The sequence below is a fragment of the Sorex fumeus genome, unplaced genomic scaffold (assembly GCF_029834395.1).
Source record: "Sorex fumeus unplaced genomic scaffold, SorFum_2.1 ptg000065l, whole genome shotgun sequence".
Lineage (NCBI taxonomy): Eukaryota > Metazoa > Chordata > Mammalia > Eulipotyphla > Soricidae > Sorex > Sorex fumeus.
Window position 1 is genome coordinate 975,535 of NW_026606122.1, and position 17,937 is coordinate 993,471.

Genomic DNA, 17,937 nt, shown 5'->3' on the forward strand with positions numbered 1-17,937 from the left:
CATTTTTAAAGGGGCACACCTGGTGATGCTCCTTGCTCTATGCTCAGGGTTCACGCCTGGCAGTGCTCAGGGTGTGGGGGATGGAACCCAGGTTTGAAAGGCTAGCTCCTTATCTACCATACTATCTCTCAGCCCATTTATTTAAACAAAAAAGGGCTTCTTATACTCTATGTTTACAAAAGAAATCTCTAGTCAAGACAGGATTTTGCACATTTCAGTTTGGGAGCTGCACTGTACTGTCCTTCCGTTGTTCATCGATTTGCTCGAGCGGGCCCAGTAATGTCTCCATTGTGAGACTTGTTACTGTGCTTGGCATATCGAATACATCACGGGTAGCTTGCCAGGCTTTGCCGTGTGGGCAAACCCAAGCTTTATTTATCTGTTTAATTCATTTCCTTTTTTAGCCACACCCAGCTGTTCTTGGAGCTTACTCTTGACTCTGCACTTTGTGTTCATTCCTGTAGGGCCTTGGGACACCATATGGAATTTCAAGTATCCAACCCAGGTTGGCCAGCATTATCGGTCCAGCCCCAAGTTTTTATTTTTAGTTCGGGCTTAAGAATGTCTACAACAGGATGAGTCCTCCTTCCTTTAGAGGAAGAATCAAAAGAGTAGGTTGCAGGATTGCAACCTAAAAGCAGCCTCAGGGAATGATGAAACATGCAGATTTTTTTCTACAAGGTGATGGCCAAAGGATTTCAGGATGGGAAGTAGGGATATATACAGGGGTTAGGATGTATGTACTTAGAGTAGTCCTGGAAGCTCTAACATCTGAGAATTTTATGGGTGACTCTGGTAGTCCCCAGAATCTTAGGCCAGAAAAGTACTACATCCTCCTGCTCAACTACTGAACGATCTGACTGACCGTTGGTAAAGAACCACAGGGCGTGACCCTAGAGCCCCTGGACATGGCTTGGGAGACCCAGTAGCAGCAACAAAAATTTCAGGGTGTTGATAGCTAATGAGCACATCCTATAGTCTCTGTGGACTGCTGAAATCTGAGCAGAAACCACTAAAATGGGGAACTTTTTGGCCAGATCTATGCCAATCACAGTAAAGTAATAAGAAAATAGAAAAAAACTAGAGGAAAGGAATTCTGTTGATTGGATTGTTTTTCTTCCACACAATTCTTTTTTTAATTTTTAAAATTATTTCAGTTTGGAGGGCTGGAGCGATAGCACAGTGGGTGGGGCATTTGCCTTGCACGCAGCCAACATGGCTGACCCGAGTTCTATTACTCTGCCCCTCTCCGAGAGCCCGGCAAGCTACCGAGAGTATCTCGCCCACACGGCCAAGCCTGGCAAGCTAGCTGTGACATGTTCGATTGCCAAACACAGTAACAACAAGTCTCACGATGAAGATGTTACTGGGCCCGCTCGAGCAAATCGATGAATAATGGGAGGACCGTGACCGTGACCGTGATTTCAGTTTGGGGGCCACACCTGGCCTTGCTCAGGGGTCACTACTAGTAGTGCTTAGAGGACCAATTTATGGAACACTTGTGATGGACATAGAGTCAACCATATGCAAAGTTAATATCCTACTCACAATTATCTCTTGGTCCCCTTTTAATGAAGTGTCTATTCTACTAGTTGTGCTCAATTTCTTGATAAACAATTTGAGTTATATTACATAATTAGCAATATGGTCAAGGTGGAAAATGTAGAAGAAATTAAGACCCAGCAGTTATTCCCCAAACTAAATATGTACCCTGTAAAAAGCATGATGCTGTTCATTAAATTTTTTTTCTAATTGTTTACACACACAGTCAATATCACATAGCTGCTCACAAAATCAGTCACAATTCATTTTTAGTTTCATTTTGGGGCCACATCTGGCAGTGTTCAGGGTTTATATCACATGGAATTCTGGCGACTGAACCTTGGTCATCTATCTGCACACAAAGCAAATGCCCTACAAGATGTACTATCTCTGTGGCCCCCAATATTTAAAAATGGATTATTGATGATATCAGATAGACAGTATAGGTGTTAAGATGCTGTTTTTCTATGTGACAGGATCTAATTCAAGTCCTGAACCCCAGCACCAAATATAGTCCTCCAGCACCACCGAGTGATCCCTGAGCATAGAGTTAAAACTTCTGAGCATTGCTGGGTGTGGTCCCAAAAACAACTTACTGGAGATGGAGATACAGTACAGAATTAAGACACATACTTTGCATGCAGCTGGCCATAGTTTGATCTCTGACTCCACAGTCCAGCAATCATCTCCAGTGCCCCCCCCATGTACTGCCAGGATAGATCAAGAATGTTTGGAAACCCACCCCCAAAGTAAAACCTAATGGTATTATCAATGAATACATTTTTTATCACAAAATACCTAATTTTCACAAGAATTATTTACTTTGAATAATATCTCTCCCACCCTAAAACCCCAAGAGCAGCTATTCCCAAAACACTCCCCCACCTTTTATAGCTTCCCCATTTGGGCTTCTAACTCTTACTTTCCTTTTCTTATAGAATATGAGTTTTCCTTCTCATATTCTCTACTCTTACATGGGAGAATGTATCTCTCCCTTCCCTAAACATGCAGACTTGCAATGCCTTAAGTCTGTTCTGATCCTGCGGATATTTCTCCAGTCACCTTGCGATAAACTCTGCCCCTACACTTTATTTGTCCAAGTTGTTTATCACCTTTAATAATAAAAGTACACTGCATATCTGCATATTAAGTGGGTTTTTTAATGTAGGTGTGCTGCTATTTATTCAGTCACTGATTAGCTGATTGAATTGGGCATGAACTCCACCTTACTTGTTTTTTATTTTTTATAATCTTATTTATTGAATCACCGTGAGAGCAGTTACAAAGCATTCGGGTTTAAGTCTCGGTCATACAATGAAACACCCATACCTTCACCAGTGCCCATTCTCCACCACCCAAAACCCCAGAATACCCCCATCCCACACCCTCCCCCTACCTGTGGAGCAGATGATTTCCACATAACTCTCTATATATACTTTGATTACATTCAATATTTTGACACCAGACCCACCATTATTATTTGAGATTTTACCCCAACACTCAGATCTGCTGAAAATACAACAGTAGACAATTTTTTTCTATTCCTGGTTATGAATAACATATGATGTCGCATGGTTTGCAGTAGTGGCTGCGTGATTTTGAAATTCTGAATTGTTAGCAATTAAATCTGGAGGGATTTCTGCCAAAAACTGCTGGGTGCCGAAATTTGTTCCTGAGTCTCTTGGATCATGGCTGTTAAGCAGCTTGATCAGGAGCCAGAAAGACCGTTAGTGTGTGGCGATGTGGGGTCTCGTTGGGATGAAGAGAAAAGAGCTGACTCCACCCCCACCCCGCGAGGCCCCACGTGTCTCATCACTGAGGGCCCAAACCTGATTGTTCAATGGCCTCTGGCAGATGGCGGCCACCGGGTTGCCAGGGAGAACAGGTCAAGGCACGAAACCTATTCCCACCTGGGTTGGCCCAGCGCCGGTAACCTACTGCAGGGACAGAACGCATTTCTGTCAAAACCCGCTGGGTTTCGAGATTTGTTTCTGAACCTCTGGGATCATTGCCATTAAACGGCTTGTTCAGGAGCCAGATAGGCCATTCATGGGCAGGGACTAGGGGTCTCACTGGGATGGGGAGGAAAGGGCTGGCTCCACCCCCATCCCGTGTGGCCCCACGTGTCTCATCACTGCGGGCCAAAATCTGACTGTCCAATGGCCTCTGGAAGATGGCGACCACCAAGCCACCTAGGGGGAGCAGGCAGAGAGACAGCAACCTTTCCCCCCTGGGCTGGCCTGGCGACAGTAACCTACTGCGTGGTCCAGATGCATTTCTGTCAAAAGTCGCTGGGTTTCGAGATTTGTTTCTGAATCTCTGGGATCATGGCCATTAAGCATCTTGATCAGGAACCAGAGAGGCCATTCGTGGGCGGCAACTTGGGGTCTCATTGGGATGAGGAAGAAAGGGCCAGCTCCACCCCAATCCCGTGAGACCCCACGTGTCTCGTCACTTTGGGCCCAAACCTGACTGTCCAGTGGCCTCTGGAGAATGATGACCACTGGGTTGCCAGGGGGAACAACCCAAGGCATGAAACCTATTCCCACCTGGGGTGGCCCGGTTCCGGTAACCTACTGCAGGGACTGGACACATTTCTGCCAAAAGCCTTTGGGTTTCGAGAATTGTTTCTGAGTTGCAGGAATCATGGCCATTAAGCGGTTAGATCAGAAACCAGAGAGGCCATGCCTCCAATTATATAGCTGAGCCGGAGGTGGTTTGTGGGTGTGTCTCCCACATACCTAACTTTTGGCCGTTTACTTTCTTGGTAAACTTTGCCACAAGTTTTTGGGGTCTGGCCAAAGGCACAACAGCAATTTTGGGGTATCTGGAAGTCTTAAGCTGCCATCAGGCTGCTAATGCACTCACCTCACAGGTACAGATTGACCTGCTGGCGGCACCATACCCCCGGGTTTTTTTTTTTTTTTTGTACTGAACTTCGTTTTGGTTTAAAATTTTGTTTACTTGATTTTAGGTCCATACTGGCAATGTTCAGAGTTTACTCCTGGCTCTGAACTCAGGAATCACTTCTGGTGATGTTCGGGGGACCATATAGGATGCTGGGGATACTACAGTGGGTAGGACACTTAGTACTCTGCATGAAGCACACTCAGGTTCTGTCTTTTTATCCCTAGAAACACCATTTTGAAAAGTAGTAATACATGCTAACTAAGCGTGCAAACAAGTAAAACATTGAATTAATAAGGGTTGGGACAAAAAATACACTTTAAACCAAAATCAACATTTTAGCTTTATTCATCAAAGCATTTCATCGCACAAAGGCAACTTGGAAAAGGCAATACTCAACTTGTGTGTATGTGGTGGTGGTGTGTGGGGGGGGGATGCAGCTTCCCTCAAAGAAAATCGGGCTTTCAAACAACAGACATCAATAAGTGCAGGGAAGGCAAGGTAAGCAAACAAGAGGTTTCAAAACTACGGCTTTAAATTACAGCTTCAAAACTACACGTTAATGTCATATAATGGCTAGACTCTCACTGGCTGTAGTGCAAGCAGACTGTGTGCATTTTGCCCTTGTGAATATTAAGACTATGCCAGTCAGGGAAGGGGTTTCAAAACTACAACAGCTTCAAAATAACTCATAATACTGGTCAATAGCTAGAACTTCACAGGCAACGGTGTAACAGTGAGCCCATCAAGAGCTGTGGGTTGCTTGTGAGGGTTTTAAGAGGATGCCCATAGTGTGTCACAGCCCAGGGGATTGAGGACGGGGAGGTGTGTTCTCCATATCCCCAGGATTACCTGAAGGGGCAGAATCTAGAGCATAAAGCTCTGGCAGAAAGGCACGCCTTAGGCTACTGGGACTAGGAGTGGAGATGGAGCCCAGGCCACCAAAGGAGGAAGATGTGTTCCCACTAGGAATATCAAGGGTAGGGGAGTTCCTCCTTCCAGGAGACTCAGGGAAGGAGAGAGCAGCAGGGCATGTGGGAGAGGAAAGAGGAACAGGGGAGGAGGCAGAAGGTGGAGCAGCTAGGGATGGTGGAGAGGAGGAAGAGTAAGTGAGCAAGCTCCCTCCGGCAAGCCTCAGGCGGTAAAGGAAGTACCTACCAGGAGGCGAGGGTGAAGAGGCACGCATACGGACTGCATGCCATCCAGGCTCTGAATTAAAGCTTGTGACCTCAGCATTGGGAGAGCTTGAACTATTCTGGTGAACAAGCCTTTGTAAACCACATACAGGGGAAGATGGAGGGCTCTGGCAAGTTGGCCCCTGCTGACTGGGGCTGCTCCTAGAGGCTGATCCTCTCTGGGTGCTGCAACTCCGCAGGACAAAGTCTGGACTCGCACTGCTGCTGCAGCGGGCTGGACCTCTTTGAATCGCACCGCTCTGGAGGTGAATAGGACTTGACCCAGATGATGGGCCTGGCCCAGATGCAGGGCAGCTGAGAGTGCCAGAGCGTCCCTCAGAAACTCTGCAACAGCAGCAGGGCAAGGGGCTTGGCCCAGAACCACGGCGGCGACGGGCTACAGGGCCTGGCCCAGATCCACTGTGGTCGCGGGTGGCAGGACGGCCTCGGGTGACTGAGCCTCCCTCAGGTACAAGATGGCGGACTGCAGGGTGCCGCTCTGCTGCAGGCTGAGGACGAAGGCTGCCAGCAACACAAACATCCGATGCACTGTGGCGGGCTGTTGGATGCAGCTGAGCTGCACGTCTTGAAGAGCGGCCAGTGGGTTTCGGCTCTGGTGCAGGGTTTCTGGCGGCAGGGCGCAACTTGTGTCTAGGCAACTCGGGCCTATTCTCAGGACAAGAACTCGTAACTGGGCAGGGCTCCAGTGCATGGGTGCGGGCTGCAGATTGCAACTTAGTTCCAGGCTGAGAGAGAGCAGCCGGTGCCGGGTGTTGGACTCTAGGAGGACCTAAACCTTTGGTGCTTGGCTCAGGCTCCCTACAGCAGAGCATAATGCGTGATGGGGTTCTATGACGACGAAGCTCACGGCCAGGGCAGGAATCCTGATTCCCTAGAGAAGGGAGAGAATGAGGGCAGCTGCTGCTGGGGTGAAGATGGTAGTAAAGACACATTTTTCTAGGCACAAGGGACAGGGCATGTTGTGCATATTTCGTAGCCTCCTCAGAGCCCACCACACTACAGCCTAGGGCACCCTTACCCCAACCTTGCCTCACTGTGTATGTACTATAAAATACCTTGGCTTGTCTCCGGCATCACACTCTTAAGGTCTTTAAGGGAACTCTGGGCACGCTGAAGGTCGACGTTCTTCTGCACAGAATCCATTGAGGGTGTCCCCGTGTTGTCCTCAATGCTGAAAATGACACCTGCAGCCATTGAAGGGAAAGAGAAAACTGCCTTGTCACTGCATGCGGCTTCCCCAATGCCCAGCAAAATGTCGCTGGAGACAATAGGGACAGAGACCCAGGGATCAAGATTGTGGGTCCCACAGATGTTGCTAAGGGGTGTTCTCTGTTCTAAGCCATGTTGGGCACCTCACCTTGCTGCTCCTTCAGATCCCAGTTCGATTGGGTCGCCATAATGGATGGTTCTTGGTCTAAGACGTGAGATCACGGCAGCAGATGATTCCGTTGTCGCTGGCCAGCCAGAATGGCAGACATATGGCGGATCTGGACTTGGTAGGGTCTTGCTTCCGATTGGTGAGCTAGATGTCACATGACTTGCATCTTCCAAGAATGAGCCAATCCAGTTTCTTCTGGCTCGGTTCTTCTCCACCCACCAGGGTTTTGCATGACTCTGTCGAAAATGTGAAAATGTGAACCCCTTACGAGGTAAGTCTGAGAGAGGCGAGGTTTATTGAAAACAGGTTATGGAAGTTGTCTATAAACAATTCGAGTCTTTCATAACAGCATACATTTTCGTCACTGCTCTGGTGGTTTCGCCCAAAACAGCAGACTAAACCAACAAATGGTATCTCTGAGTAACATTCCTCTCCTAGTACGCTAAGCCCAAGCCTGACCCTGACATGACAGAGTTGGGGCTTCATGCATCCACCTTTGGGAATCCAGTTATGGGAACTGACTGAGGTAAAAAATGGATAGGATCCATGCTGTCTCATCTGAGGATGTTCTGCATTGCCTCTTAGAGCAAGAGGACATTTCTTTTTTTGATTTCTGTGCCACACCCACCTGTGCTCAGGGCATATTCCTTGCTCTGTGCTCAGAGCTCACATCCTTGTGGGAATTAACTCCTGTCAGTACTGGAGAATCATATGGATGCAAGAGAGTGAACCCAAGTTGCCTCGGGTAAGTGTCTTACCCACTATACTTTCGCTCTACCCTAACAAGGGACCATTTTTTTCAGTAATATAAATCTCTCCTCTTGTGTCCTGAAGCACAAACTGAACTTTCCTAGGATTAAAGGTGACACAGTCCATAAATATGCTTAATTTGTATGGTTGCATAGTAATACAGAGAAGAATTTGCATTCCATTATTTGACTTAGTCTTAATTCTTAGATATAGTTGTCTACATGTCACTGTAAATATGCAGTGATGTAAAAACCTGAGGTTTAATTTCTGTTTTTTTATATCAACTCAATATTATAGAAGAGCTTCATGTTCAGTACTAAAGTTGTAAATTTAACATAACATAGGAAAACTAAAGCTAAACTCCCGCATGACCACAGGGGATTGTTTGATTTTCCTGGTGGAATGGTCATTTATAAATAATTAATATTTCTTACATTAAAGTGAATATAAATATGCATATATTGCTTTTACATGTGCTTTTAGAATTCATAAAATAAACTTTCTATGTCAATAGATTTTCAAACTGCAGGGTTGGTAAAAGAGTACACTGGATAGAGTGCTTGTCTTGCAAGCAGCTGGCCCAAGGATTCCCAGCATCACATATGGTCAGCTGAGCACCACCAGGAGTGATCCTTGAGTGTAGATCCAGGAGTTATTCCTGAGTATTACAGGATGTGGCCCCCACAAATTTCCCAAACAATTATTACATATTTACAAAATAATTCTTTCATAGAAGAATTTTACATTTTCAAACATTGCTATATTGATTACCATTATATTGCATCCAACACATCAATGTGAGATACATCTATTTAATAAAATTTGTTTATATTCTCAAATGTTACCTAGCTATGGATGTTTCCAAAAGAATAAATTCTTGCTACATGCCACTCTCAGTTATAATTACTACGGAAAATATTGAGTCAGTTGTGAGTTACACGATCACGATCACGACCATCCTGTTGTTCGTCGATTGCCTCGAGCAGGCCCCAGTAATGTCTCCTTCGTCCTAGCCCTGAGATTTTTTAAAAAATTCCATATTCAAGGCTCTTTTATGGTTAGGAGAATGAGACCCATTATTGTTACTGGTATTTGGCATACTGGGTACGCCACAGGGAGTTTGCCAGACTCTGCCATGTGGGCAGGTTACATTCGGTAGCCTGCCAGTTTGTCCAAAGTAAGAATGAGATAAGATGTCGCATGGCTGCAAATGCGGCCGCGCACTTCCGGGAACTGGGTTTTATGGGTTTTATGAGTTACAATTTTTTCAATATATCATGAGTATGGAATTGAACCAAAAAACAAGTCAAAAATACTATGGAGTAATACTGAGTTTGGAAAATGAATTCGGAAAGTAATGCCAAATGATGACATGGAGGCTATAGTGAAAACTGCAATAAAGAGAAGAATGACATATGGACTTAAAATGGATATGGAATTGGGATGGAAATTAAATAAAATAGAAATACAAAAATATGTCATGGCATATGAAATTAAAAATATGCATATGAAGAAAATAATGAGATGAATATATTGTGAAATGATCTTAATAAAGGAAATAAAGACTGAGCAGTTACTGCAGATTGGTTAGAGTATGAAATAGCTTGAGATAAAGATACAAGATATTGACTTTTCTATAAATTAAAAAGATAAAAAGAATGGAATGAGAGCTGGAGAGATAATTTAGGGTGTTATTGTGTTTGCCTTGCATGTGTCTGATCTCAGGTACATCTCGGGCACTATATAGTTCCCTGAGGACTGCTAGGAGTGATTTCTGAGCACTGTATCAGGAGTAGCTCCTGACCACTCCTGGGTGTGGCACCAAAATTCCCCAAAATAGTGGAATAAATTGGGGTGAAATATGAATTACATCAGTAGCTCGCACGCATCTCATATAACAAATGATATATCAAACAATATATCAAATATTAGAATAAATCAATTTGTCATAAATGTTTGATATAGAATCAATATTAGAAATTTGTCATAGTTTTATATATTAGCATTAACATTATGAAAAAAATTCTAAATGCCATACACTAATACACTAATATAGAAAACTCAAGTATCTAGAAAGAAATCTAAGGGGTACGGAGCCGCCCAGTAGGTCAACCCGTACATATGGGGCAAGTGCATCAGTAGCTTGATGGTGCTTTCAGGCTTTCTGATAACCCAAAATTGCTGCTATGTCTCTAGCCAAACCCCAACCATTTGGGACCAAGTTTCCTGAGAAATTGAATGGCCAAAAGTTAGGTATGTGGAGTCACACCCACAAACCACCTCCGGGTCTGCTATACAAGCTCATTTATTGGCCTTACTTCAGAGACTCATAAATAAATCTTGAAAGAGATCATAATCTGTGAGGCATGGCAACAGGCACCAGAACAGATAAGATCTGTCCCTGCATAGCACATAAGACCTTTCCCTGCATAAGAACCCAGTAGGTAGTGTCTGGGCTCATTTTACAAGCACCAGGTATCTGGTGTTGTGTCTAATCCCCCAAGAATTGTCACCTAACTGCATTCTTACCTAACCCTAATTTGGATTGGGCCGAAGCAAAGCAGAGTTGGAAAGGTGATAGGTCAGTAATGCTAAACTTTATGTGATTGGACTATCCTCTTAAGCGAAGACCCTCTATAAAAAAATATGTATTTGGCAATAAAGTGAGCAGCCATCAGCCATGTCCCAGAGTGGTTCTTCATGCATCTGTCATCCTTCACCCCACGTCTGCCCGGACCCGGTGTGCAATGTGTCTGGGCACTTTGGGGAAAAACTGTTCCCCAACAATAATCAATCCATTTAAATGCATTCATGACCATGATTCAGAAACTCACAAATGAAGAGAGCAGCACGCTTCAGAGATGTCTCTCCACCCCACACCAGGGTAACTTCACCAGGGCACCTGGGGTGGGGGCAAGTGTGTCCCTTCACGTTCCCCAAATGAACCCTGGCAGCCACAAACCTCTAGAACTCAATGTCTGCCACGCTCGTGGCTGACCTTCAAAGGCTTGTCTGGAGCCCACCCCCATGCATGAGAATGAATCTGCTGAAAAACCCAGGTATGCAGGACTAGTGACTTAAAATTCCATGCTTCACAGAATCAGTGATGGGCGACCTCCCCCTACCTCCCCACCATTCCGCTTTCCTGGCAGTCATGACCACTAACTGCTTCTGGGCGCCATTTATGCTCATTAACAGCCATGACTCAGACTCACAAATGAATCTCAAAAGAGAGTACCATGCTGCAGAGATGCCTCTGGATCCCAAATATTTAAAAACTTTAGAGTTCCAGGGACACCAGGCTGCAAAAGGTGTCATGAAACACCTCGTACTATTCAAAATAAGCAAAAAAAAATTTAGCATCTGCCTATGGGACAGGCTTGGGTAGTGGTGGGAAAATTTGAAATAATGGTGGTGGAGAAATGTAATAGTGGTGGGATTGGTGTTGAAATACTGAATGTAAACAATTACTGTGAACAACTTTATGAAAATAAAAATTAAAAATTAAAAAATAAAGGTAGTTTGTGATGTTTGCCTAAAAAAAGAAATCTAATAGAAGATTAAGAAGACCTCAATCCACAAATATTGTATAACATTTCTGATATATTAAAGAATATTTATAAAATCCAGTGATACAATATGTTTAGAGATTAAAAGACATTATTACAAACAGTAAATCAAAGGGATTTCTTAACAAAATCGTCTATACATTCAATCAAATCCTAATTGAGATGCCATCATTCTTTGTAAAGAAATTGCAAAATCAATCCTAAAATATATATGATATAAATATCCAAAAATAATCAAAACAAGAAATCTGAATAACTTTCACTCAGATATCAAGGCTCCCTATAATAAAGATAATGCAATTTTTCTGTACAATAACATAAATAGACCAACTGAATATGTGTTTCACTTAATTAACAACAAAAGTATCAATGCTGTGGTTTGGGCAGGGGGATGGATAGTAATTTTAGTAAATGAGCTAGACTAATTGGATATCCATTTATATATAGAAAATAACATTAGCCCCTAACTTACATGATGTATAAAAATAATTCAAGGGCTAGAGCAATAGGACAGCGGGTAGGGCGTTTGCCTTACACAAGGCCGACCCGGGTTCGATTCTCAGCATCCCATATGGTGCCCCGAGCACCGCCAGGAGTGATTCCTGAGTATTCCTGGTATGAACCAGGAGTAACTCCTGTGCATTGCCGGGTGTGACCAAAAAATGCAAAATAATAATAACAATAAAATAAAAAATAATTCAAGAAGAGAAAAATTCTAAATAATAAAATAAATATATCTTTGTGATCATGGAAAAATAATATCTAAAACAAGACGTAAAAATGATAAAAGAAAACATGGGGAAATATTGAACATACCCATATATACAAAATAATACACATCATAAGACACTTAATACAAGATTACCGCACCATATTTGATGGGGTTCAAATATGATTTGAACCATGGAACACCTGCAAGGACGATAGAGGCCGCCCTAAAAGCCTCTATCCCTCTTGGGGAGCCTTGCAAGCTACCGAGAGTGTTCCCCCTGCACGGCAGAGCCTGTCAAGCTGTCCGTGGCGTATACAATATGCCAAAACCAGTAAATACAATGGGTCTCATTCTCCTGACCCTGAAAGAGCCACCAACATGGCAGTGTTAAAAAGAATGAGGAAGGAGAGGCTGATAAAATCTCAGGGCCAAAAAAGGCTGCCAAAATGAAGAAAGATAAAAATGACTGTACTTTCAATGCAAGTATACTGGCATCAGATGCATCCATCAAGGACCTGATGGTGCAAGAGCGAAAGATCAAGTATGACATCATTGGTCTGAACGAGATGAGAAGGCATCAATCACATCATGCCATTTTTGACATTGGGGAAGAACTGTTCCTCAAAGCATGCGACAAAAGAGGCATCAGTGGTGTCAGTGTCCTTGCCAACATTAATTATGTCTTTGGCAATAAACATTGGTTCATTCGAATACCTAACAATCAAAATCAGACGATTACACTTGAATAGATGTGGCTCACTGCCGGCAGTTTCTATCTTCGTTGTCTACGCACCAACATCCAATTATGATGAAGGAGAAATTGAGAAGTTCTATATGGAACTAGAGAAGTTGTATAAAAAAGACCACACCTTCCACAAGATCATTGTCAGTGATTTTAATGCCAAGATGGGACTGAGAAGATCAGCTGAACAACTCCACATCGGGACTCATGCCCTAGAATGGAACAAACAGGGTGAGAGACTCTCTGAGTTCATCATGTCGACCAAGACCATCCATGGTAACTCACAGTTCCAGAAGGCCAAATCTAAACGTTGGACATCGGAGTCTCCCGGTGCATGGTTCTATAACGAAATTGACCACATCATATTCAATTGATGGTTTTGCCTGACTGATGTTGCTATTGTTCCAAAATTCCAAATGGGATCGGACCACCATCGCCTTCGTGCAAAATTCTACTTCATGGAGAGGGGATAAAGGCTGAAAAGTTTGAGAACTCCCAGAACGACCATCAACTGGGAGCTCTTTGGCAATATTGCGACAACATGGGAAGATGCTGTCATTGACAACATTGACAAGGAATCTGATGGAATGGTTCAGCAGCTCCATGATTGTGCAAAACACACACACACACAGAGAGAGAGAGATAGCCACAAAGAGATGCCTGACCTCGAAAACTCTCGAACTCATTCACCAACGTCACTTGATGCAAGCTTTAGGCAACTGCAAGCAAACGTCCGAGCTCACAAAGCAGTGCAGAGAACCGATAAAGGAAGAGCTCAAAGAGAGAAGAGCAGCCATGCTGGCAGATGGTGGCAGAAGCTGGGAAAAGCATTCGCATAGCCCGCCTGTCCTTCACCAACTACAAGACCAAGATGACTGCCCTCCAACATCCTGATGGATCTACCACATCTTCCAGAAGGACAATGGAGAAGATCATCCATGAATTCTACTTGGATCTCTTTGATAGCCATGTCCCCCTGCCCACATACCAAATTGCTCAGGATGGATAAGTCGTTCCCAACATTCTCCCTTCTGAAATCTGACATGCTATTTCATGGGTAAAGAAGGTAACAGCTCCTGGCCCAGACAAGGCCAGACCCGAACACCTGAAGAACCTGCCATCACTACTCAACAATACACTGGCTCAGCTCTTCATACGCTACCTGTCTGAATGCACAGTTCCATCCCAATGGAAAACCAGCAGGACTATACTACTGTACAAGAAGGGAGACATTCACAACATTGGAAACTATCGCCCAATCTACCTGTTGTCTGTTGTCTACAAGCTGTTCACTCAAGTCATCCTGAATAGGATTGGCAGAACACTAGATGAAGGACAACCATGAGAGCAAGCCGGTTTCCAAAAAGGATTGAGCACAATCGACCATATCCATACGATAACCGAGCTCATTGAAGTTTTGTGAGAGTTCAAGATGCCGCTCTGTCTAATCTTCATTAATTTAAAGAAGGCCTTTGATTCTGTTGAGACTGAAGCAGTCATTGAAGCCCTAGCCAAACAGTGTGTTCAAACTCAATACATCAGGATCCTCAGTGAGCTTTATTGCAGATTCACTACCAGTATCTCACCATTCTACAGGGAGGTGATCATTGACATCAAGAGATAGGTTCGACAGGGTGATACCATTTCACCGAAACTCTTCAGTGCCACCCTCAAAAACGAATGCGATGACTGGAATGGGAAGAAATGGGAGTGAAGATAGAAGGTTGGCAAATACACCACCTCCACTTCGCTGATGACATTGTTCTAATAACACCAAACATCAGTCAAGCAGCACAAATGGTGGCCGACTTCGACCGTGAGTGTGGAAAGGTCGGACTACAACTGAATCTCACAAAGACAATGTTTATGAGAAACGGTCTCATTTCTGATGTTCCATTCACTCTCAACCGGACGAACATCTACGAATGCAACAGTTATATGTACCTCAGTCGAGAAGTCAACATGATGAATGACCTGGCACCTGAGTTGTGCAGGAGGAAGAGAGTAGCTTTGAACGCCTTCAAGAGTGTTAAAGAAATAGCTAAGAGGACGAAGAACCACCAGCTCCGGGCACATCTCTTTGATTCCACTGTTCTTCCTGCATTAACATACGCCTCAGAGACCTGTGCCCTATGAAAACAGGATGAGAACTCTAATCGGGTCTCCCAAAGAGAAATCGAAAGAGCTATGCTTGGAGTATCACACTTCACTCAAATGAGAGAAAGAATCTGGAGTTGCAGCCTCCATCGACGACCAAAAATCAGGGACACTGTCTCATTTGCCAAGGCGTCCAAAATCAGATGGGCTGGATATGTAATGAAATTTGGAGATGACCTCTGGACTAGAGCCATTACTGACTGGAATCCACGGGACGTTAAAATATCGCATGGCCACCCATCTATGAGATAGTCAGACTTCTTTGTCAAGACCCTGAATGATCGGTTTGAGGCTGTTTGTGTTTCTAGAATGAGCAGACGCCATTGGGCTACACTAGCACGCGACAGGGACAAATGGACACCAGTAGGTGCCTGCTCGAGTAAATTGATGAGTAACGAGATGACAAGTGATCAAGCGATACAAAATAAATGAGGAAAAAAATAAATGCAGTGATCCTAGAAACTTCTAGTTGTTCTTCGCCACATACATCCTCCACATACCCTCTCATGATTGAGTCTCTCAGGAAATTCAAAGATCAATTTAAGTGCTCATAAAAGTAAGCCTGACTCACTCAGAAAACCTACTGATTTGCAAAATCAGTGATTTGTAACCATAATATATTGCAAAATCTGTATATCTCACAGTGATTCAATAACAATTAAATTAAAAAGAATACTCAAGGGAAAAATTATTTATATGAAAATATATGAAAATAAATAGAATTATTTTATTTCTAAAAATTATTTAGTATTAATCTACATTATGCCATGGATATATCATATATGAAATATGGATTTTTCAATATTTTTTACAAGAATTTAAAATGACTGTATGTATAGGAGTTGAGGACTTTAATAATTTCTGTCAGCTGATGACAGATGTAGTATACAAGACATATGAAAATACTCAAACTTAACAGACTGAATTTATTAAATACTTAGTTAAAGCACTTCAAATTCTTATTTTCTCATTTTACCTATTAATGGATTATCAAAATATTAAAAATATTTCCTAATATCACAGCATGCTCTTATGATTAAGCAACTACCCGGATTTGGTAGATTTACATGTTTGTAAATTTTATTCTCTCAAAAATTATTGATAAAAATGTAATCTAGTATTCATGGGGAAAATCTAAAGAGTCAAAAGTACATTGCACTTGCAAGGTCCCAAGTACGATTTCCAGCATAGCATATTCCTTGGAGTACCACCAATTGTAGTCCTGGAGGTCTCCAGCATTGCTAGTTCCCAGGAGCATTGAACTACCAGGTCCCAGAAATGAACATCTGTAGTGTTGACCAAGTATCTCTGGAAGCAGCCCCTGGATGCCCTAAGCATTGCTTGAGATAGATTTATATTACTATGTGTTTGCACGGTATCCTATCTCTTACAGGATTTGTTATTAGGAATTAATCTCCCTTAATTAAATAGATTTGAAAGTTTTGTGGGTTTTTTGCCATATCAGGTATTGCCCAGGGGTCACTTTTGGCGGTGGTCAGGGGACCATATAAGGTACTGAAGATTGAACCCAGGTCTGCTGCTTGCAAGGCAAGTGTAATTACTGTTATACTCTCTAGGCCCCAAATCTGAAATCAAGAATATTGTCTTTTTCTACATACATAAACACATCACCTGATCATTTTCTTAAAACAACAAGTAGAAAAGCACAGCCAATCCTTTAGCACAGAGCCAGGAGTAGCTCCCTAAACAAACAAAAAACAACCCTTTGAATAACTGAGGTTGTGGGTCAAACATCTACCATAAAGTGCAGATTCAAAACCAAATCCAGCTAGCATGTAACAGATGCCTCTACAGTTATAAACGTAGGGCAATTAAGTGGTAAATTGGTAAAACTCTTTGAAGCTGAGGATAATGAGCAGGATAAATAGGAGAGTAAAACGACCTCCGTGTGGGGCCAGGGCCATAGTACAGAAAGTAGGGTGCTCATTTTGCATGTAGCCAGCCCAGATTAGATCCTGGTGTAGAATATGTTCCCCGAGCCCCACCAGGAGTGATCCCTGAGCAGAGTCAGGAGTAAGCCTGAACACAGCTGGGTGTAGAAAAGTGGGGTCATACGTTTAAGAGGGACACCTCAATTATAATGATCCTTCATCCAGGCAGCACTGGGAAATGCCCAAACTGCAAGAGTCCTAGACATACACGGAAACTGGACTGGCTGCAGAGTTTTTGCACTCTTGGATGTATACAGGATCCATAAGTGACGAACCGGTGCTTGCCCAAGAGGAATGTAAAGCTTGAGTCTGGAATGAGAGTGTGTTGCTACTTTTTCCTGCTGAATCTGCAGGGTAATCAACTTGGCTGATGTAGCTCTCAAATTCCACTGTGGCGGCTGCTGAATCCATTTCTGAGCACCAAACCCGGATATTTGAAGTCTGTAGTAGAAATGTGGCTACACGTTGTCACCCCCAATCACACAGCAGAAGTGCACGTACTTTCCTGCGTGCTCTTAGTGCTTTGACTTTCCGTCTGGGTTCTTCTCATTGGTGAACTCGAAAGACACCAGATTTCCGAGATTATCATTGGTGGACTGGAAGGGCTGCCGGAGTTAGCTTTACTGGCTTCTGACTTCCGTTGTGTGGTATTCTTTACTATTATTTGGCTCTTGACCTGGACAAACAGCCCCCATCATGCTTGATGGAGAGGCCAAAGTGGCTGAACTGGTAAGTTTGTGAGAGTGAGATGACGGTGGGGGTGAGCGGCAAGGAGCAAAGGAAGCAGCACTTGGTTGTATTATTCAGTAGACATCTTAATCTCCCTATGGCATCACAAACACAAGTCTGAACCCCCTGCAGTGCTAGCAGGAACTGGGACAGGGCTTTGAGTTGGATGGGTGCTCCTGTACACAGGTTCTAAGAATTTAGATTCCTCTTTGTGAGACAGAAATTGACTATTAGAATAGACTCAAACTCTTCACAGATCTCAAAATATTATGAATGCAGTGGGGAGTAAATTCAAGAATATAT